Source organism: Triticum urartu, chromosome 3 (assembly GCF_003073215.2).
Source record: "Triticum urartu cultivar G1812 chromosome 3, Tu2.1, whole genome shotgun sequence".
NCBI classification, from domain to species: Eukaryota; Viridiplantae; Streptophyta; class Magnoliopsida; order Poales; family Poaceae; genus Triticum; species Triticum urartu.
In genome coordinates, this window is record NC_053024.1 from 13,785,856 (window position 1) to 13,797,904 (window position 12,049).

Genomic DNA, 12,049 nt, shown 5'->3' on the forward strand with positions numbered 1-12,049 from the left:
GATACATAGACAACACCATGTCCCTAGTAAGCCTCTAGTTGACTAGCTCGTTGATCAATAGATGGTTACGGTTTCCTGACCATGGACATTGGATGTCGTTGATAACGGGATCACATCATTAGGAGAATGATGTGATGGACAAGACCCAATCCTAAGCCTAGCACAAAGATCGTGTAGTTCGTATGCTAAAGCTTTTCTAATGTCAAGTATCATTTTCTTAGACCATGAGATTGTGCAACTCCCAGATACCGTAGGAATGCTTTGGGTGTATCAAACGTCACAACGTAACTGGGTGGCTATAAAGGTGCATTACAGGTATCTCTGAAAGTGTCTGTTGGGTTGGCACGAATCGAGACTGGGATTTGTCACTCCGTGTAAGCGGAGAGGTATCTCTGGGCCCACTCGGTAGGACATCATCATATGCGCAATGTGACCAAGGAGTTGATCACGGGATGATGTGTTACAGAACGAGTAAAGAGACTTGCCGGTAACGAGATTGAACTAGGTATTGGATACCGACGATCGAATCGAATCTCGGGCAAGTAACATATCGATTGACAAAGGGAATTGCATACGGGGTTGATTGAATCCTTGACGTCGTGGTTCATCCGATGAGATCATCGTGGAGCATGTGGGAGCCAACATGGGTATCCAGATCCCGCTGTTGGTTATTGACCGAAGAGTCGTCTCGGTCATGTCTGCTTGTCTCCCGAACCCGTAGGGTCTACACACTTAAGGTTCGGTGACGCTAGGGTTATGAAGATATGTGTATGCAGTAACCCGAATATTGTTCGGAGTCCCGGATGAGATCCCGGACGTCACGAGGAGTTCCGGAATGGTCCGGAGGTAAAGAATTATATATAGGAAGTGCTGCTTCGGCCATCGAGACAAGTTTCGGGGTTATCGGTATTGTACCGGGACCACCGGAAGGGTCCCGGGGGCCCACCGGGTGGGGCCACCTGTCCCGAGGGGCCACATGGGCTGTAAGGGGTGCGCCTTGGCCTATATGGGCCAAGGGCACCAGCCCCTATAGGCCCATGCGCCTAGGGTTTCCATGGGGAGGAGTCCCACTAGTGGAAGGCACCCCTAAGTGCCTTGGGGGGGAGGGAAACCTCCCCTGGCCGCCGCACCTAGGAGATTGGATCTCCTAGGCTGCGCACCACCCCCCCTTGGCCCTCCTATATATAGTGGGGGAGAGGAGGGATTTCAGACACCAGCCCCTGGCGCCTCCCTCTCTCCCCGTTACGTCTCTCTCCCGTAGTATAGGCGAAGCCCTGCTACTGTGACGCCCTGCATCCACCACCACGCCGTCGTGCTGCTGGATCTTCATCAACCTCTCCCTCCTCCTTGCTGGATCAAGGCATGGGAGACGTCTCCGTTCCATACGTGTGTTGAACGCGGAGGTGCCGTGCGTTCGGCACTTGATCATCGGTGATTTGAATCACGACGAGTACGACTTCATCAACCCCGTTCACTTGAACGCTTCCGCTTAGCGATCTACAAGGGTATGTAGATGCACTCTCCTTCCCCTCGTTGCTAGTCTCTCCATAGATAGATCTTGGTGATACGTAGGAAAATTTTGAATTTCTGCTACGTTCCCCAACAATACCAGGGTTGGAAGTAACAGCATCTTCCATCTCTTGATCATCGTCCTTGGCGGAGATCTCAGAAGTAGCAGCACTGCAAATTTTGAAAGACCGTCAGTCGGCTCAGTGGATCGACCAAGGATCCGTCCACGGTCGACAAAGGAGAACAAGTTCTATCATTACCCAGAAATGGTGGGGACAGTCATCCTCATCTTGGGCAGAGCCTTGGGTGGCTTGGACGGTGCCGCGCGGGGGTGCTTGGGAGCTTTTTCAGTCGGCGCTGGAGAAGAAGTCCGAGGGCGCTTCGACGACTGCCCAACGGGAGCAGTCGCCTTACCACGTTCCCGCGCAGGGTCGTGTGTAAGCTTGGATCGCCTTTCCGAGCGGGGAGGTTCAGCTTCCTCCTCCTCTTCGCTGGGGTCGACGTCGTCGTCTCCCTCTCCTTCACCGTCAGATTCCCACTCCTCCTGTTCGTCTCCGCTCGCCTCCCCTTCCTCGGCCTGCCCCTGTGCTCCGTTGGGTGTCGAGTACATCTCTGTAGTTGCCTGGAGAATAGCAGACAAGTCGAAAGTCAGTTGACCGATTCAAAGAGAGCAAATGAAGAAGACAAGATCTCAGTCGGGAACACAAGGTCGGACCTGGTCCACGTCGTATGAACTGTCAAGAGGGGAAACCCTCCTGGCTCCTCGGGGGTTGTCTTTGTTCCCTGTGATGCTCGACAGCCACCCTTCCAGCATCTCGTCGGTGACCTCCTCTGGGTGAACCCGAGTGGTGTCGTCGAGACCCGAGTACAGCCACATAGGATGGTCACGAGCCTGATGCGGTTGGATGCGCCTCCGAAGGAAGACCTCCAGCAAGTCCATGCCGGTCACGCCCTCTCGGACAAGTTGAACCACTCGACCAACCAGCTCCTTGACTTGCGCCTTCTCCTCCGGCAGCACTTTCAGAGAGGCAGGCTTTTGAGCTCGGTCCAGAGAGAAAGGGGGGAGACCAGTCGACTGCCCTGGGGTCACCTGGTCTTGGCAATAAAACCAGGTCGACTGCCAACCACAGACCGACTCGGGAAAAGTGATAGACGGAAAAGAACTTTTACCCCTCATCTGGATCGCCAGGCCCCCGCATAGCTGGATCACTTGCGTCCGTTCGTCACTCGACTTGGCTTTCTTTACCGATTGGGAACGGCAAGTGAAGATGTGTTTAAAGAGTCCCCAATGAGGGCGGCAACCCAAGAAACTTTCGCACAAGGAAACGAAAGCCGCAAGATACACGATGGAATTGGGAGTGAAATGGTGGAGCTGCGCTCCGAAGAAGTTCAGAAAGCTCCGGAAAAAAGGATGAGGGGGTAGAGAAAATCCGCGATCGATATGGGTGGTGAGGAGGACGCACTCACCGTCACGAGGTTGGGGTTCGACTTCTCCCCCCGGGAGACGCGCAGCTTCATGGGGAATGACTCCCCCCTCGACCATGTCGTCAAGATCTTCCTGCCGAATCACCGAGGGCATCCAGTCGCCCTGGATCCAGTCCCTGGGTAGAGCAGTCCTCGAGGAAGATCCGCCCCGAGCGGACTTCTTCCCCTTCCCCTGCACCGCCGTCTTCTTCGCGCGCTCCAAAGCCGACGTCTTGTCCTTCACCATCATCGCCGGCGAGGCTCGAACGGACCTACGGCGCTAGGGTGAGAGCGGAGGTGGCAGAGGACCTTGCGGGGGGAGAAGGAAAAGCAAGAGCCCACTGTTGGGAGCCCCGAGCTGGCAACTTATAAGGAGCCGCTTCCGAGTGGCTGACCGGTAGGCCCAGGCGATCCCGTCAAATCCCGCAACAGGCGCGCGCGCGGTACGTGGCGAAAAAGGTGGCACGGAGATCGAGGAGCTTCCATCTTATCCCATCCGATTACTTCGGCCGCCCCCGTCCCGCTCGCTTCCCGAAATTCGAATCCCGCGAAATCCGCGGGCTGCAGAACAACTCATCAAACTGAAGAGCCCGCTCGTGCCGGCACTCGGTATCCCGCAAGTAAGGAAATTCACTCGACGAGAGACCAAGAATGGATCAAGGTGACCAAAAGAAGTTGACAACGTCATCCGTAACGATTGATCCAATACAAGACATTCATATAACGCTAAGAACCAGTCGGAAGGACCCCCAACTCCTTCCCCACTCGAACCTCGATCCATTCGGGGGCTAATGATGAAGCTATGTACCTAGGGTAGGGGCATGGACCTGTCCTAAGAGCCCTACCCAAGGACATCCCTGGAAGAAGTCACCTTTCAATCGACTTGAAGGTATCCCACTCGACGGATTCAAGACACTCGCCCAGGAAGCTACCACTCGACTACGAAGCCAACCACTCAACTGACAGGAGATCTAAAGTCACTCCGCAAGCAAACGGTCGGCCATTAAGTAGTCTTTATGGTCATCATAGCACTTTAATAGGGACGTTACCAGTAACGCCCAGTCTTAATGTATTTTAACCCTGCACTACTGAGGACCGGAGGGGTCTGGCGAACTCTATATAAGCCACCCCCCTCCTCAGTAATTCATACATACATAATCCAATCGACCGCCTCCGGGCACCGAGACGTAGGGATATTACTTCCTCCGCGAAGGGCCTGAACTCGTACATCCTGGTGTATTTACAACTTCTCCATAGCTGAGATCTAGCCTCTCAATACATACCCCCCTACCTTACTGTCAGAGTTAGAACCACGACACTCCCTGCTGCACTTATTAGCACCGTGGACCAGGAAATCCATCCACACATCGAAGAGCACCTGCAATGAGTTTTCTTGCGCTTTACTTGCTTGTCATTCCAAACCAGTGCACGGGCAACGGCGATTGCATAAGAGACACGGGGAACTTCATCGGTGGCATCTGGCCTCTCTTCTTGCACCATGTCCGCAAGCTTCTTCTTGTCCCGGAGACTGGTGCGGGAATTAGGGTCTTCATACATGCGGAACAAGTTGCCGCAGCTGGGAGCAGGGTGCTCTTGGCCTTCTTTGGACCATATGCTGACCAGATTCTCGCAGGTTAGTCGGTACAATTTACTCTGAGAAAGGCCCAGTAACATGTAGGGACGTTCCACCAAGAGGAACATCATGTAATTGGACATCACCCTGATAGACTCCTCATAGAATGCTTCGTCTTCCATGGGCTCTTCTGTTGCTTTCTTCCGATTCTCGTGGAGGAGGAAGAGGTCGGTGGCGATGTGCCAGATAATGACGCCCTCTTGGAACTCAACGCCTAGTTTTCTTTTTAGATCTTCAAACATATCTTCATCCAGATTACAAGCCTTGAGTGCCTCCTCGCCCCATTTTTTTCCTGATAATGCCCTGTGTGCTCACTTTCCCATCGTTGACCAATTTCTCTATGTACAGCATCAACCTCTGTTTCAGCTCCTCTGGAAACTTGACGGTCCACGAGTGATGCTCCCTGTCCCACCACTCCTGGGCTCCCACCATGTTGACAAATCTACCCAATAGAGGACTGTTCCTTTTGCTGGGACGACTGCACAAGTGCAACATGTTATACTGCCCCACAGTGCCCGACCACCTCCTTGCTGGCCTCAACCATGTGCTAAGTCCCATGACCTTTATGAGGCGGTGAAGAGATAAAATCCGACGACGAAGCCGATCCCATCCCCCTCCACAGAGAACTTCATGTTGAAGCCAACTCCATCTTGTGCCACAAAGGAAGGGGAGTGTCCAACTTGACCCAAGTGCACTCAGCAGAGATCTCATCTCCAGGAGTAAGGCACTGCCCAGTAAGATGTAGGTGATCAGAACATCCACTCTGCTGTGACCAGCTTTGCCACTGAACTGGAACAGCAAAAGCGAGGCAGCGGCGGCAGCAGGCGAGACTATGCAGACACAATAACCAAATAAATTGTGGACGACGGCTGCCTTGGTGTAGAGGATGTCATACATCAGGGAAAGCTCCAACTCCATCAACACATACCTCTGTTCATATGTGAGGTGTTCAAGTACTTTGGTCTCACGGTTGTCTTCACCCATGCCGCTTGACGAATCAACAGCTGCGTGCTTGCAGATGTGGAACAGGGAGTGAGCATGCCACATAAGGAATTCTTCTTCGTCGATCTTCCCCTTGAATCCCCCTTGGGGGGGGTCTATCATCAAGGTAAAAATGACATTTGGCGCGTGGTTCCTTCTTAAGGGAGCTTGGGATGCTGTCCATGTTGCTGCCCTTCAGTGCTGCTGTCCTCTCTCCGTACTTGAGAACACCTACGATGAACATCAAGATGACAGCAAGCACAAACATGTCCTGAGTGCCGATGTAAGGTTTGTAAAGGACGTAGACAGCTCCCGCAGCCTGCAGACCAAGAGTTAGCAGGTGTTGCAGCCAGAGTCTGTTGTCCTCGAGTGAGTAGGCGGTGATGTTGTCTGGGCCGCCAAGGTGCAACAAGAGAAACGGTGCCCAAAACGCGACGAGACGATGCTCGCGACGTGTGGCACCGTCGAAAGAGAGGTGACCGAGAGCATATATTGCAGTGGCATCAGCCAGCTGGTATGCCAGCCAGAGGATGGACCTGAACAGCCGCCAGGATGTTTCACGCCGACGTATCCCGGCTAACAAGAGGAGGAGGACTTGCAGAGTGAGGCTCACCAGCACCAGGCTCTGAACCGCCCACGCATTCCAGAAGTCTATAAGCCCTCCAGCCATTGATCTTGTCCTGCATGCACTGCGTGAAATGAATTTTCACCGCAGGATCGGCATAGCTGTTTCGTTAGACATAAGAACCTAATTAAGGCAGCTAAAGTAGATAATCTCAATCAGAAAATGACTAGCAATTTGTTTACACATACCAAGTGATAGCACAATTGCAGCGAGCAGCACAGGTTCAGACTTCAGACTCAGGCAAGTGTCCGGCCAGCAGTGAAGCAGGAAGTACAAAGGACACTCAATACTCCCTGCTACTAGTAGACTGAACAAGGTGGCTAACTACTGACATGAAACTAAGACAGACGTTAGCCATACTATATATAGGCCATCATCTCATAGTTCTCATTACCATTTGTTATTGTGGAGACCGCCCAACTCTGGAGAAAGCGGCATCTAGTAATTCCCTGTTATGAAAGCATTAGTTGATACCTCCCAACTATGACACTGCTACCTAGCATTATTAGAGAGTAAGTGATCAAGTACTAGTACACAGTCAAGTCAACATACATGCGATTTTTATTTTCACGCCGCAGGAGCTAGCCAACAAGGAGGGCCAACTAGCTGTCCACTAGTTCTCAAAAAAAAAAAAACTGTCCACTTTCAGCAGGTAGCCAAAGAATCAAGAAATTAAGAACAGTGATAACAGTGAGGAATCACATGTGAAGGTACGTGCTGGATGTGTCCATCAGGCCAACTCATCATTTGTTAGCTTGTCCATACTAAATTAGGAATGAAAGACGAATTAGGTGGATAAACACAGTCTCAAGCATGTGCCTACATGTGATTCCTCATGTGGTTTTTTTTATTGTTGAGACCATGCAGTGCACAAGCTGCATTCAATCAACCAACAATACTATACTCCAAGAGCATGTCATGGCATAGGAGGTAGTTAACAGCGTGGCCAGTCCAAGCCACAGCATGAAGGCAAGGAGGGTGAATCCCCCTCTGTGGAGCACGAGCAACCGAGCAATGCATGGTTGTAACAGGGAATTGGAGATTTATTCCTGGAGAGAGGCGTTGAACACTGGGTGCTGTGAAGAAGATAGGTACAAACTAATGGATTTACCACAATGTTTTTATGATCAATAATAAAACATACGCTCGTTAGACAGGCCAAAATAAGTGTCATAGGTCCAATCCATAATCGAAATGCATATATAAGAGTGCAGTGAAATGTGACAAGTGGCGATACCTGTAACAGCAGCATTAGTACTGGCTGTACCAAAGTCCAAGCAGGAAGCAGGTGATGGCTGCTTTCTGAGGAGGTGGATGGCACAGGCACTACACACTGAAGTAGCAGGCCTGCCAAGTGCAGAGCTTTCTTGTCAGGATCCGAACCTGAAACATGAAGAATCAACAGTTAACTCTGAAGAATGCAAGACACAACTCATTTTGTTACAGCGCCGTGTACAACCTACCGATTTGCACCGCTGGGCAATCTCACTGTGATTGGGGATCATCCGATCATGCATCCAATGCTACCAGCTTCCTATACATCACTGTTAACTTTTCGACAACGGCCTTGCTGCACTTTAGCTTTAGTTTTACCATTTTCTATTACCTCCAGTTGTAAGCTTAATAGGTTCAGAGCAGCACTGGGCTTCTCTCATTGTATTCGGGTTAAATCCGGGCCGCCACTTGTAGTGTGAACGTGGATTTTTTAAGCACAGGCTTTCAGACACCTCTTATCCTTACCCTTCAGTCTTGCTTTGAGATCTGTGCTACACAACTAACTCAATACATGAAATTGTCTTTTTTGTTTCTTCAAAACCAAACAACATACGAACTTTGAACTTTGCAGGACAACAAAACACTCTTACTACAATGTGGGTAAAAACTTTCAGATTTTTTCATCTGAAATAAATATACAAAATGAGATTTTTTCGAGTAAAAAATAATACTTTTAGTATATATAATTCACAAAAAAATCTGAAAGTTTTTCCCACATTCTAGTTTGAATGTTTTGTTGTCCTGCAAAGTTTCAAGCTCATATGTTGTTTCATTTGGAAGAAACAAAAAAGAGAAAAGTTCTTGCACGAATCTTGATGAAGAAATGGATGGCTAGATAAGGGGGTGTTCCAAAGCCTATGCTTTCTCAAATGTTAACCCTTGTAGTGGTATGGCCTCAACTTGACTCTGTAATCGAATTTATCCCAGTAAAAGCACTCCCAAAGTTAGCTATTTTCTCTGTGCTATCATCCGAATCCTACAGCTAGAATCTGAAATTCAGTTGCGAAAATACAGAAACTGAAACCATATCATATTCAAATGCGGAAAAGGGAGAACCCGCAGGGAGCACCGCATTACAGGGCGAGCACCGACCTCGCGCCTCCCCTCCCTCCACGTGCAGCACTATGGCAACAACGACGCTGTCGCCGACCACCAGGCTCTGCGCAACACGCGGCCACAGTGGGAGGATGGATGGGGATAGTCCGTGTCCACCGCCATTGGTAGGTCTCATCTGAAGCCTCAAGCAAGAGCATTACAGCGCCTCGTGGTTGAAGGAATAAACACTTCTTCCCGAGAACGAACGAACTAGATTGGGGATTGGTTCTACGTACTGAGAACAGGCACTGAATGCTAGGTCCCACAGAAATCCTCCTTGCTTCCCAAAAAAATGCATGGTTGACTTGTCACCGTCTCTAAAGTTACCTGACGCACTGAAGAACCTGAAAGGTCTCACTATTGAAGTTGGTTTCGTTTTTTCCTTTTTTGATGTGGATGCAGACTTGATTTCAAACTTTGTGGCCACCTGCGGTCTATTTTGTCAAAAAGCAAAAATAAACAAACAATGCATTGACCGTTGATATCAGGATAACCTTCAGTATTATCAGGATATCTTTGCCTCGTCCTGTGGTATCATGGAAATTGGAAAAAAATAGGTGGACAAATGGAAATAGTCAAAGAAACTTGCATGCTTTCTCACTGGTCAGTACACATGATTAAAAAAAACAGAGGTACCTGGCTCATATCACCAACCCAAAGAAACTTCCCAAACTACTGACCCATACAGTGTGCCTAATTGCCTATTACTTGCAGTTGGAATATAAAAAATAACAGTGAAATTTATACTATTTCAGAGTTGTCCAAAAAGAAGAAGAAAAATATGGTATTTCCGAAAGGAGAACAGGCTCAGCTCACAACCTGTACCTACTCTGCTGACCCATGCATGCGCTTCGAGTGTTGGATAAAAGACTAGGCAATTAATCAGCCGCTATTCTTCTGAAAACGCTTGTTACTTGTGACCATGCGATGTGGCCTCTGTACCTCACACTGAACGATGTAGCTGTAGTGAGGCGGCAGGTGGGATGTCCATGCATGGACCTTGAATTTCCCTCGAAGCATCACACTTCCAAAGAGAAGATCTTGCGCGCTCATCATCCTCCGAGCTTCAGGTCCAGTTTCAGCAGAACATGTCTCGTAGTCAAGAAACAACACGACACATTTATTCACCCTCCTGAGACTGAGATATGTTGGCTCCACCATCTGCCAAGGAAGAGTGAAACGATCCCCATACACTGAGATGTTTGTCTTGTTCAAATTCCTGAGGGCTGCAAGGACCATGCTCCAGAAATGGGGGTTAAAATTTGGTTTCAGTATTCCACTGATGATGTTTGCAGACATGAAGCACCCACTCGTCAAATTGGCCATCTCCATGGCCATTGATGCGAGCTTCGGGTGGTCCTCTGCTCTCGTGCTCCCAAAGGAACGCACCTTGAAGAAGTACCAGTATGCTTCCTGAGTTAAGAACTGTAATCTAAGGGGTTCTGTGGTTCCAAAGCTTGCGATCTTGTCAGAGCAGCTCACAATTATCATCTTAATTCCACTCGTGATGCGACTTTTCGCAGTTGAATATAACCTCTTCCATACAAGCTCCTCAATATCCAGAAGTAGCTCAATGATGATCAATGTCCTTCCACCGCCCATCCCATGGTTTTGATGCTTGACTCTACCTCCATCTCTTAGGATCTCTACACTTGCATCTTTAAGATCATCTCAATTGAAAAACAAAATTTGAGAGAAGTGGTTGCGGACCCTTTCATCGTTGCATACATGCTCGACCAGGGTGCTCTTTCCAACTTTCCTGGGACCGACGATTGGCAAGACAGCCAAATGATCAGCAGCACCAGGAGCAGTCTCTGCTTGCAACAGGAAGTTCATCACAAGTTCCATCTCCATTTGTCGTCCAAACATGCATTTATCCAGCAGCAGATACATGTTGTACGGTTGACGGTCCAGACGTGGGTAACTGTTTAGAAATATGATGAACTCACTCACATCTTCAATTGTGTTCCGCATGCTGCCAAGAACTTTCTCCAGCAGCTCAGCTTGTGCTGCACCTTCACTGTTGCCACTGCAGAAACATACACGCTTTGCAGGGTTGAACTTAGATGGGGCAAAAGAGTAATCTTTTGTCCTGTCATCTTCATGGGCTCGGCAACTGAAGAGATCGAGGGTGTAATACCCCCTGTACATCGCCTGTCTCAGTATGCTGAGTTGATGCAGCATGGCCTGGTTTGTGATGAGCCGGTCATCTGCCTCCTCGACGACGACATGAAGCCGCAGTAGCAGCCGTTGCAGGCTGTGCAGCCTCTCCTCCTCAGTTGCCTCCGCTGACCGCTGCTTCAGGTATCTGTCCACCAGGAAAGATATGGATCTATCGGCAAGCTCACCCATAGCAGCAGAAATAATACCTCCATGTATGTGTGTTTGAGAGCCCGCTCGGTTTACATATATCTGAAACTGGGTGAACTGCCAAAGCTGGGTGAAGCTATATATATCTGAAACTTCTCAGAGGACTTGCCCAAGGACAGACACTATGGGTCTTCATCTTTATTTCTCCGTTGAAGCCGTGTTTTTCTTTTCTTTGATCAAAGAGTTGAATATGAGGTTGTATAAACCGAAAGAGACATGTGTGTAGAAGTTTGTGTCTTATCTTTTCTGGCTTGGAAGAAATTTGGAAATGGTCATCTAGTGACCTCTGCTAGTCTAGAAGGAGCAGAAAAAAAATGAAGAGCCCTTACTTTTCTGCAGTTGCTACTTGCTACTCAACCTTCCGCCGGACAGTGTATATCCCTTTCCTGCCTGGCAAACATTTCAAAGCATGAAACTGACCCTGCGATGACTTTGCAAACCCGGAGACCGGAGTGATGATTGAGCAAGCACAAAACATTCAGAATTTTCTCCTGTTTGTGGTATTGACAGATAACGGTGTTTCGCGACCTGCCAAGGGTCAGCAAACTGCTTGCTTCTTCCGTTGTACTATCCAGTGTTCCAACATTAACCTCTTTGTTGATGCTGCTATTAGAATTGAGTTATAAAAGAACTAACGCGGCTGCTGTGTCCGCTGAAGGGATGGTTTGCCTCTATGCCCTGAGAGGTGGACGTGTCGATGGAACAATGCTTGCTTGCTGTTGTCGGAGAGAAAAGCGACGGCAGTGCCAGCCCTTACAGCTGCTGAAAAACTAAAATGGAGTTGGCCGCGAACACCTCCAGCCCCAACGTGCCCTCTGGCACCATCAACGTCAACTCCTTGATGCCAAGCCCCTGTTTTCTCCTATGCTGGTTGAAATATTCTTCTGTCCTGAGCTGCGGCTGTACTTTTTGATGTATGCCACACTGACACTGCTATTTTATGTTCAGCCAGATTTAATTGCAGTGACAATTTGTTTCATTTCAGTGAAGATGGAAAATGTCAGAGAGCCTGTAGATCTAACCACAAAGACTAACAAATTATAAGTAGTAGTCTCAACGAGTAGCAGGAGATCATATCACCTTTGCTTCTGAAATGG

General features: G+C 49.1%; 2 pseudogenes; both read right to left on the bottom strand.

Annotated features, from left to right (window-relative positions):
- Positions 1 to 3,969: 3,969 nt before the first annotated feature.
- Positions 3,970 to 8,044, bottom strand: LOC125542393 (annotated as a pseudogene).
- A 162-nt stretch (positions 8,045 to 8,206) lies between these two features.
- On the bottom strand, positions 8,207 to 10,942 carry LOC125542394 (annotated as a pseudogene).
- Between the last annotated feature and the right edge of the window lie 1,107 nt (positions 10,943 to 12,049).